The 11,953-nt window shown below is 32.3% G+C and overlaps 1 long non-coding RNA gene across 1 annotated transcript; it reads right to left on the bottom strand.

The window, feature by feature from the left end:
• Nucleotides 1–250: 250 nt before the first annotated feature.
• Nucleotides 251–2,482, bottom strand: LOC123682115. The gene is made up of 2 exons (XR_006747779.1): nt 2,284–2,482; nt 251–2,124 (listed from the first exon to the last, which is right to left on the bottom strand). It is a non-coding gene; the product is annotated as an uncharacterized LOC123682115 (long non-coding RNA).
• Nucleotides 2,483–11,953: the final 9,471 nt, after the last annotated feature.

Raw genomic sequence — 11,953 nt, 5'->3', positions numbered from 1 at the left:
CAAAATCTGATAGAAATCTTTAATAATAATAAATCCATAATAATTATAGTGACAACTTGTGAAATGCTGTCAGTTTTGTGGGAAATATGGGTATCATATTATGGACAGTGAAAGCGAATTAGAAGTTCTTACTCCTCCAGAAATAAGGGAGGTGGCAAAAAATATTGAGTTAACTTTGTTACCGCGGAGTAAGGGAAAGTATTACTTCGCTGATTGATATGTGTCTGAAAAATTAATATTTGCTGTTAATCGGAGAAAAATAACAATACTAAGTAATTATGGTATGATGAAATAAGTCTTGTCGAGCATTTTATTTTCCATGTGAAAAAAATCGAAAAAAAAACACGACTCGGATTTTTGTTGCTACCAGCACTCAAGCTTTTTGTATTACCATTATCAATATTATTTAATATTACTTGGTTGTTTTTGTGATTGTTTTCAAAAAAGGTTAGATACTTTCATGATATTACTTACGAGAAAAATAAGGGTAGTGTTCAAACATGACTATGCGCTTACATTCAATAATTCAAAAGTTATGGCAGATTTTATGAATTTATGTTATATCTAGAGTTACTTTCATTCCATCTGTATTCCATTTTATGAAAAACCAAATGGAATCAAATACGAAGGAACAATTGAAATGAGCCTATATAAAATGGAATTGAAGAATCAAATGTATCTGAATGCATCCTTATCCCCATAAAAAATGATGGAGGTATGTTAAATCTCGGAGTACTGCTTCCGTTACATACAGGACTAGCAAATACTCTGTTAACAACTGAAAATCACTTCATTTAACCAATGTAGAATTATGTTGCGGATAATTATGAATTCCGCATCAGATATTGTCAGAGAAACAAAGTTGAGAATTGCGTTTCCTGATCATTTTATATTATTATAATTTTCTTATTGATATGTTTTTTGATATGCTTCTTCAAGGATTCAATTACAAATGTCAAATTATATATTATTGGAAGATCTTGCTCAGTGAAATATTTCTTTAATTATTAATTTGACGACATCTAACAAGTTTGTATTATCATTCACAGCGCGAAATGAATCCATAAAAGGCTTGAAATTTCTTAAATTCATTCCATTTAAACATGATATATCAATGAATAAAAAAGATGTGGTAAGTGTTACATTATTGACAGTAGTTAACAACTGATTATTTTATTTGCATAATTGTCTTAGATTCGGAGAAATGTGTACCTATTTGAATATCATTTTGAATATGATTTACTGGGTTATTCTGTATTTTTGTTTTTATCGATTTATTTATATGAACTTTCTTCGAAATCTTAAGCTAGTAGGTATTTCTAATAGAGTATTCGCATATAGTATTATGCAATCTTGTGTTCCTAACTCCTTGAATTTTCTTTAATTATATCTACAGGCTGTTCTTGAATTGGAGGTGAAAACGAAAATAACAGTTTTCCCGTATCATTTTACGAAAATAAAGAGCTATAAACATGATCCCGCAAACGTTCTGTTTTTAAGATGCGTGGTGCTCACATTTGTTTTTTTTTTCAGGTATTTTTTTAATAGTATTCTACTTTCATAAAATGTTTAACTACAATTTGGCATAGATTTTTCAATAAAAAGTTTTCATCATGTGATATTCTACTTTTGAACAGAGTTCTTTTTTTTTTGGAGGACCACTGTATTTCAGAAAAATGTTGAATGAAACTTTGGTCCAGTACTACCCTTTTTTGTTTTCTTTAGTTTTGTCGTATCTGTTACCAATTTCTCGAAAACAATTCAAACATGATTAGATAACCTGGTATAAATATCACAAAAAGTAGGACTGAGGTAGATATTATACCAGATAAATGAGATCATTTCAAAACACAGAGACAAATTTAAAATGTTGCGAAAAAATAATATCCTCAATGTTTACAAATATAGTTTTTACTCATCTCTTTCCATGTTGATATACGGCAGATGTTGCAGATAAGATCTCGTCAGGTCACAATAGATAATTCTTCAATATACTCTGGAATGGCTTATTACTCGCAGAAGGAGCAGGAATTCTTGATAAATAACCTCCTCGGTATGATCGTTGAAGAAATAGCTAATAGCTTCAATACCGCAGTTGACAACTCTCCAATTGTAAATAGCTGACTGAAAAATTGTAGAAGTCTTTAAAATGCTCATAAACTCGTTTTATCGAAGTACATTGAAGTCATTTTGAGAATAAGATTTGATTTGAAATTTGTTCTCAAAATTTTATTATGAAGGCTTGAAGAATGAATTTTATTAGCAAACCACAATGAAACTTACCCATGAAGGAAATATTATATTTTTTTTATCTTTAAATTTAATAACCAACTCTTAAAATACTTGATCTTAAATTATTGAACTCTGAATACACAATGAATGCAATATGTAAAATATCATATCATATCAACAAACATATGGATGCGCGATATGAAAATTATTTATACGGATATTTCCAAATTCGAGGTACAAAGATGATAGATTTCACGGAAAACTTCAAAAATGAAATGTCCTATAAACATAGACTCACAAACGCTTTGTTATCGAGATACAGGGTGTTTCTTGTAGTGCTACTTTTTTGTGAAGATTTTACCGGTTTATCTTTATTAATCTTCGCTACAGTTTGTTTGAATTAGTACCAAAACTTGTAATTAATTTATTCATCACAACTTACTAACTGAATCTTTATAATAATTTGAATCTTCCTAAGGATTACTAGAGAATAGTTTGAACATTTTTTTCTCGAAATCGGTAACATACGACAAAACTATTGAATATCAAAAAGTTGAGTACTGGATCAAAGTTTCTCTTCACATTTTTTTAAACTATCAGTGGTCCATAAAATAAAAGTTCAGAAGGAAAGAAGCTGCACTGTTCCAGAAAAAAATATCACCCTGTAGATGTGCATTTGAAACTAGTATATCACATGATGAAATTTTCAAATTGGAAAGACCATGCCAAATTCAAGCTGAATATCTTGTGAAGTGAAGTAGCTAAGAGAAAAAAAACAAAAAAAATCAAAATTGTTGACCCTGTTTTTTGATGGTTTAGATGAATATCTTCATTAGCATGAAATAATACATAATTCAGTCTGATTAATTCAATTTCCACTTTGAGTGGCACATTCAACTTCAGAAAGTTTTATTTTGTAAGCGAAAACTCACAAAATAAAACATCACTTTTGACACTCTGATACCCACTTCTCGGTCTCTTTTTCTCAGAAACTAACAAGGGTAGTATTAATTTTCGACCACCATTTTTTGTTTTCGAGTTATAAGCGAAAATTGAAAAATTGGCGATATCGAAAAACATTTATATCTCCGCTAATACTGATGAAAGAGCTCTGAAATCAAAACATTATACAGGCATTTTTTAACGTAGAATCCAGTAGCTTGCTCGTCTTTCCAAAATGGTTTTTAATCACGAAGCTATGACCCAAAGTTATGTTTTTTCAAATGGAAACACTAGATTTCCTGATTTCAACAATTATAGGACATCGTATGGTTTGTATGAATATAAATAATAAAAAATGGTCAAAAACCTTTTTTTACCTACGAGTCTCAATATTTCTATGGTTTCAACTATTGGTGAATACAGAAAAATTGAGCTTCCTTTAACAAGAGTAGCGTCCTTCCATCAATCTGATTATTTCTAGGCTTTTCACTAATTTCTACGAAATTCGAAACTAGGTATATTTTATAAATTTTTTATCTTAAAATATATTCGGAAATAACGAAAAGATCTACAGAATCGAATGTTTCAAACGAAAGACTTGTAATGAGATGGATGCATCAGAAGATTATTTTCATAGGTCTCCAGAATGAATACGCACAAGTACCAACCCATTTCAAATAGCACATGAAACAATGCATATATGATTGGACAATTTAATAACGAAGGGAATTAGTAAAAATCATAGAAATAATCAGATTAACACTGCTCTTGTTATTGGAAGCTCAATTTTTCTGTGCTCGTCAACAGTTGGAACCATAGAAATATTGAGAATATTGAGAAAGTAAAAAAGGTTTATGGCCATTTTCTATTATTTATATTGATACAAACCATACGATGTTATATACAGGGTGGCCATTTGAAAACGAAACAGACGAGATTACAGACGAAATAAAGTTTTTCGATAGAAATGCTCGGACAGGTCGATTTCTGTTTCGAGGGGGACAACTTAAGATGTAGGTTACGGACGCATAGCGCTTCAACCCTTGCTACTACAACCCTCACACCCAAATTTTGAATAGGGAAGATGGGGTGAGTGATACCTCATTTGAAAGGTATTTTTATACTGATTTCAGCACAGTAATTGTTTTTTCATTTTATGCATTAGTTCTCGAAATATTCTTAACTAAGTATTTGAAAATGAAGTGGTGTTTTCATGGCACTTGTAGTGTTTTGTGAAAAATCGACATTTTGAGCTTCAAAACAACCATGACTGTGGCTTCCTTCCTAACTAACTAACGCATGAATATTTCGAGAACTAATGCATAAAATGAAAAAACAATTACTGTGCTGAAATCAGTATAAAAATACCTTTAAATTGAGGTATCACTCACCCCATCTTCCCTATTCAAAAATTGGGGGGGGGGGGGGTTGTAGCAGCAAGGGTTGAAGCGCTATGCGTCCGTAACCTACATCTTAAGTTGTCCCCCTCGAAACAGAAATCGACCTGTCCGAGTATTTCTATCGAAAAACTTTATTTCGTCTGTAATCTCGTCTGTTTCGTTTTCAAATGGCCACCCTGTATTTTCGAAATCAGGAAAAATTCAACTTTGAGAAAATAGCACAGAAATCTAGTCTTCTCATTTGAAAAAACATAACTTTGGGTCATAGCTTCGTAATCAAAAACCCTTTTGAAAAGACGAGCATGCCACTGGATTCTACGTGAAAAAGTGCCTGTATGATGTTTTAATTTCAGAGCTCTATCATCAGTATTAACGGAGATATAAATGTTTTTTGATATCGTCATTTTTCCAATTTTCGCTTATAACTCGAAAACAAAAGATGGTGGTCAAAAATTAATACTACCCTTATTAGTTTCTCAGAAAAAGAAACCGAGAATGGGGTATCACCTCTGGTTTAAAAATTAATTGCTAAAACATAGAAATTTGCCCACCCTGTAAACAATCTGACCGGTTCAATTAAAATTTGTTGAATGGAAAAATTAAACTGAAAATTCCACACATGTGATTTATAACCAATCAGAACGTGTATTTCTGACAGATCACCATCGCAACGGATGAATTTCAGTGGAAATTTTTTCCTCGTGGGTACCCAACAGCAAATTATACTGGAAATTCTTTTGACGCTTATAATGACAGAATATTTGTTTTTGACAATCTAATTTTTATTTGTTCACATGATAATTTTGATTCATTTCAACTACAAGCTTGGATGTTTTCTGAATTCTTTGGACCATTATTATTAATGTTCATATTAAAAACGCAATTATTATATACTATGACAGGTTGATTGAAAGTTGCTTGTTCTTGATTTAGAGTACTTGATGAAGACGAAAATTGATGTTGGAAATAAACACATTTGGTGTGGAATTTTCTTAACGAATATCACACGAGGTCAAATTAAATCCGGAATTTTTTTGACCTCTAGTGCTATTACTAGTGAAAATCCCTCGATAATAAAGGTTAACATAAATGAAGCAAAGGACTGACCTTGGATCTTCTCCTGGTTAGATGCGAGAGCTCTCGTGGGCTGATTCCTTCAGGATCACTTCCAATTCAATTCCGGTGAAGAAAAATTAACTCAAAATAAGATTATAATCAGTTAACGCTGGACGAGGTTTACAACACCCGGTTCTCTTTATAAAAACATTTGTCTCTTGCGTTGCGGTTGTTCATTCTGATCTTTCCCGGTCATATATGGTCAAGGGAAAGGGAAACGTGGAAACACTCAAGAAGTGCGAGTTACCAAATACGGGGGATTTCCAAATAAAGAGTGAACCGAACAACTGAATTGAAATATTTTTTTTTAACATGGATACATAAATTACATATGAATTATGTTTGTTAATTATTACTCAATGATACATTAACCTCAACTATATTCATTTCAATCGAATACATATACACTGTGTCCGTAAAGCATGGAACAAATTCATTTTCAGCTAAACAGACCGTTTTAAGAAATAATCCTGAAACACGTCGATTTTAAAATAATAATCTAATATACAGGGTGAATTACTTTCGAGTAATGACGTCACCGTCATTTTTTTTTTAATGGAACACCCCCATTTCGTCTCAATTTTTCGATTACTCTAGCTGAGCTGATTCCAAAAATGTATCACATGTTGATTCCAATTGGTACAGGGTGGACAAAAATACAATAGTTTTGTGTGTGCTCATAAAGTAACGTCGTAACATTCTTTATTAGTTAAATTAACAATATTATCAAAAATACTATTGTCTAGCGGCAATAAACATATAAGGACATTTCACAAAAAACTAGACGACTCTATGTTTTTTTTAAATTGATAAGAAATAATTTCTTTCATATTCTGTCTTCTAGACCACAAGTACCAAACATGTTTGGAAACTGCTCATTTTTATTAATCTTAAAATGTAACAAGCTACAGTACAGTACAGTACAAGCTACATTCAAACCAATTGCCACTAGACAATAAGTATTTTTGATAATATTGTTAATTTAACTAATAAAGAATGTTACGACGTTACTTTATGAGCACACACAAAACTATTGTATTTTTGTCCACCCTGTACCAATTTGAATCCACATATTTTACATTTTTGGAATCAGCTTAGATAGAGTATTCGGAAAATTGAGACAAAATGGGGGTGTTCCATTAAAAAAAAACGGTGACGTCATTACTCGAAAGTAATTCACCCTGTAAGTTAGATTGTTATTTTAAAATACGGTAAATTAAAATAAAAAATTGTGTTTCAGGATTATTTCTTGAAATGGTCTGTTTAGCTAAAATTGAATGTGTTCCTTACTTTACGGACACAGTGTATAGCGTTATTGAATCGTTTATTGAATGAAATCGTTAAAAAACGGCCCTATTTGAAGGAAAAAAGGTGCTGTTTCATCAAGACAATGCGCCGTGTCACAAATCAATGAAAACAATTACAAAATTGCATGGTTTTGGACTTCGAATTGCTTCTGTATCCATCGTATTCGCCAGATCTGGCCCCCAGCGACTTTTTCCTATTCTCAGACTTCAAAAGAATGCTCGTTGGAAAGAAATTTAGCGCCAATGAAGAAATAATCGACGAAACTGAGGCCTATTTAAAACGAAAGACAAATCGTACTACAAAAATGGTAACGAAAATTTGGAATATCGCTATAATCGCTGTATAGCCCTCGAGGGCAACTATATGTTGAATAATAAAATCGAATTTTGCTAAAAAAAATGTGTTTTACTATGGTAGATCGGGAGGATCCAATTTTTTTTTGTGTGAAACCATTGACCTAATACAATAATGAGACGTTTTCGAAAATTAAATTCGAAGTTTCTTACAACGAAGGACTTCTAGTCCCCTATTCAAATCCTTGCGGTTGTAGGGCTCTATCGTAGGGGGTTGTATTTTTGATACTTTCGAATACCGTACCCCCTACGATCATAATGTAATGATCTTATAAAATTTCGTCAATCATACTCAATTCGTCAATACTAGAAATATTGGGAATGACTCTTCTTCATTGGGACACCCAGTATAAAAAAACTTCCCCTGAACCATTATTACATAAAATTCCCTTTTTTGCAATTCCGGAACACATCCCGTATTTCAACGCCTTCCATGTCTCTCGGTTCGCAACCGTTCCCGGTGTCGAAAAAATGTGTTAAACCCCCAGAGCGCGAAGTAGTTACGAAAAATATCAAAACAATATAAAAAGCATATGAGGGTGGGAGCGTCGCCGTATATCTTACGCGTTGTAATATTTAGAAACAGAGGTTTCGGCACCAACTTGATATTCAGACATCTCGGGGGAAACACAAATATGCGATATTGCCAACATAAATTGATTCCAGATAGGATCCCCCTGCTCCCGTTCATTTAACGCGTTTTCGAAGGCGGGGTGTGGAGTTATTAGGTGTTCGGTAATACTCCGGTTCATTCAGGGTCTCGTTTATATTTTTGGAGGAAATGAAAAGTCTCAATATTTTATTTTAGGTCGATTAAATTGATTCGGACTTTGCTCCGAGGATTTTCAGGGTATATTGTGAGAGTTGAAGGCTTACATTATGAATACCTACACGTTTGAATTCAGAGTGCATTTAGTGATGAACAATTACGTGATTTGAAAATCACGTTGTGAATCGCGACTGTGATTTTTCAATATCAGTGATTTTATATTTGTATCAATGATGAAAATATGAATAAATAAGTTATTAGGTGTTCCGTAATACGCCAGTTCATTCGGAGTCTCGTTTATATTTTCGAAGAAATGAAAAGTCTCAATATTTTATTTTAGGTCGATTAAATTGATTCGGACTTTGCTCCGAGGATTTTCAGGGTATATTGTGAGAGTTGAAGGCTTACATTATGAATACCTACACGTTTGAATTCAGAGTGCATTTAGTGATGAACAATTACGTGATTTGAAAATCACGTTGTGAATCGCGACTGTGATTTTTCAATATCAGTGATTTTATATTTGTATCAATGATGAAAATATGAATAAATAAGTTATTAGGTGTTCCGTAATACGCCAGTTCATTCGGAGTCTCGTTTATATTTTCGAAGAAATGAAAAGTCTCAATATTTTATTTTAGGTCGATTAAATTGATTCGGACTTTGCTCGGAGGATTTTCAGGGTATATTGTGAGAGTTGATGGCTTGCATTATGAATACCTACACGTTTGAATTTAGAGTGAATTTAGTGATGAACAATTACGTGATTTGAAAATCACGTTGTGTATCGCGACTGTGATTTTTCAATATCAGTGATTTTACACTGTGATTTGATCACGGTTTCGAAATAATTTCTAATACACCTACCTAAGGTTTCGGTATTAGGAATTCATGAAAATCGAAATTGTTTATATTTGTATCAATGATGAAAATATGAATAAATAAGTTATTAGGTGTTCCGTAATACGCCAGTTCATTCGGGGTCTCGTTTATATTTTCGAGGAAATGAAAAGTCTCAATATTTTATTTTAGGTCGATTAAATTGATTCGGACTTTGCTCGGAGGATTTGCGGCGTATATTGTGGGAATTGATGACTTGCATTATGAATACAAGTTTGAATTTAGAGATTGCGAATAGTGATGAACGATATCGTGATTTGAAAATCACGTTGTGAATCGTGACTGTGATTTTTCAATATCTGTGATTTTAAACCGTGATGTGATCAAGGTTTCAAAATAATTTCTAATAATAATACTCTTTATTTCATAGTATGTCTGTACAGTGTACTATACATAAAAGAAATAGTGTGAAATTGCCAAAATCTACAAAAGTACTGAAATTAACTTGAATAATCATAAAGAGAATATGGTTCCAAAACAATCAAATATTCTCTGACATTTTTGTTAAATTCTTAAAGTCATTCAACTGTTTAATCCTATCAGGTAATTGATTGTACAATTTAATACACATGTAAAATGGGTGCCTTTCCGATAGAGATAACCTATGTATAGGATAATGCAAGTTAGACTCAAATACTTTGATAATGTTCTGATTCCAAATCCTACACGATATAGCTTCAATATTCAAGAATTTTCAATATCAGTGATTTTGAACCGTGATGTGATCACGGTTTCAATATAATTTCTGATACACCTACCTAAGGTTTTTGGTATTAGGAATTGATGAAAATCGAAGAAAGTTTTGATTTGTTTATGATTGTATCAATGATGAACGTATGTTAAGTTATTAGGTGTTCCGTAAAACGCCAGTTCATTCGAGGTCTCGTTTATATTTGTGGAGGAGATGAAAAGTCTCAAAATTTTATTTTAGGTCGATTAAATTGATTTGGATTTTGCTCGGACGACGCGTGGGGTATATTGTGAGAGTTGATGACTTGCATTATGAATACACGTTTGAATTTTGAGTTCGCGAATAGTGATAACGATATCGTGATTTAAACATCACGTAGTAAATCGTGACTGTGGTTTTTCAATATCATTGATTTTAAACCGTTATATGATCACGGTATCAAAATAATTTCTGATACATCTACCTAAGGTTTTGGTATAAGGAATTGATGAAAGTAGAAGAAATTTTCGACTTTTTTATATTTGTATCAATGATGAACATATGAATAAATAAGTTATTAGGTGTTCCGTAATACGACGGTTCATTCGGGGTCCCGTTTATATTTTTGGAGGAAATGAAAAGTCTCAATATTTTATTTTAGGTCGATTAAATTGATTCGGACTTTACTCGGAGGACTTTCTGGGTATATTGTGAGAGTTGATGACTTGCATTATAAATACACGTTTGAATTCAGAGGATGTGTATAGTGATAACGACATCGTGATTGAAAATCACGTAGTGAATCGCGACTCTGATTTTTCAATATCTGGGATTTTAAACCGTGATGTGATCAAGGTTTCAAAATAATTTCTAATACACCTACCTAAGGTTTTGGTATTAGGAATTGATGAAAATCGAACAAATTTTTGATTTGTTTATGTTTGTATCAATGATGAACGTATGAATAAATAAGTTATTAGGTGTTCCGTAATACGCCGGTTCATTCGGGGTCTCGTTCATATTTTTCGAGGAAATGGAAAGTCTCAATATTTTATTTTAGGCCGATTTAATTGATTCGGACTTTGCTAGGAGGATTTTCGGGGTATATTGTGAGGATTGATGACTTGCATTATGAATACAAGTTTGAATTTAGAGGTTACGAATAGTGATAACGATATCGTGATTTGAAAATCACGTTGTGAATCGTGACTGTGTTTTTTCAATATGTGTGATTTTAAACCGTGATGTGATCAAGGTTTCAAAATAATTTCTAATACTCCCTACCTAAGGTTTTGGTATTAGGAATTGATTAAAATCGAACAAATTTTTGATTTGTTTATATTTGTATCAATGATGAACATATGAATAAATTAGTTATTAGGTGGTCCGGAATACGCTAGTTCATTCGGGGTCTCGTTTATATTTTCGGAGGAAATGAAAATTCTCAATATTTTATTTTAGGCCGATTTAATTGATTCGGACTTTACTCGGAGGAATTTCTGGGTATATTGTGAGAGTTGATGACTTGCATTATGAATACACTTTTGAATTTCGTGGTTGCGAATAGTGATGAACGATATCGTGATTTGAAAATCACGTTGTGAATCGTGACTGTGATTTTTCGATAACAGTGATTTTAAATTGTGATGTTATCACGTTTTCGAATTAATTAATGAATTAAATCTAATTCACCTGAAAAAATCGAACAAATTTTTGATTTTTTTATATTTGTATCAATGATGAATATATGAATGAATGAATTATTAGGTGTTCCGTAATACGCCGGTTCATTCGGGGTCTTGTTTATAATTTTGGAGGAAATGAAAAGTCTCAATATTTTATTTTAGGTCGATCAAATTGATTCTGACTTTGCTCAGAGGATTTTCAGTGTATATTGTGAGGGTTGATGACTTATGATTGCATAATGAATACACGTTCGAAGAAAAGTTAGAAACACGTTAATGCAGTCGACTCGCATTAACTCGAATTCATTGATATCACGGATTTTCTTCAGACCCCTTGACAAAACAGCCTTAGTCGAAAAACAACCATGAAAAACCACTCAAAATTATTTTACGGTTATATTTTATCATTTTTATCATTTCAAATCGAAGACGCCTAAAAGTAACTCATAACTCGAAGTGAGTAGTTAATTCGAAACCCCGCCGCTCAAGTCTCAACATATCGGTGCATGGAACATATTTAATGTTGCAATAATTGCTCCATTTAAATTTTGAAGGCTGTAGAAGATACATCTTTCGTT

The sequence above is a fragment of the Harmonia axyridis genome, chromosome 6, assembly GCF_914767665.1.
Source record: "Harmonia axyridis chromosome 6, icHarAxyr1.1, whole genome shotgun sequence".
NCBI lineage: Eukaryota > Metazoa > Arthropoda > Insecta > Coleoptera > Coccinellidae > Harmonia > Harmonia axyridis.
Note: the sequence above shows the minus strand (reverse complement) of the source record. Positions and strands in the feature narration are given on the sequence as shown.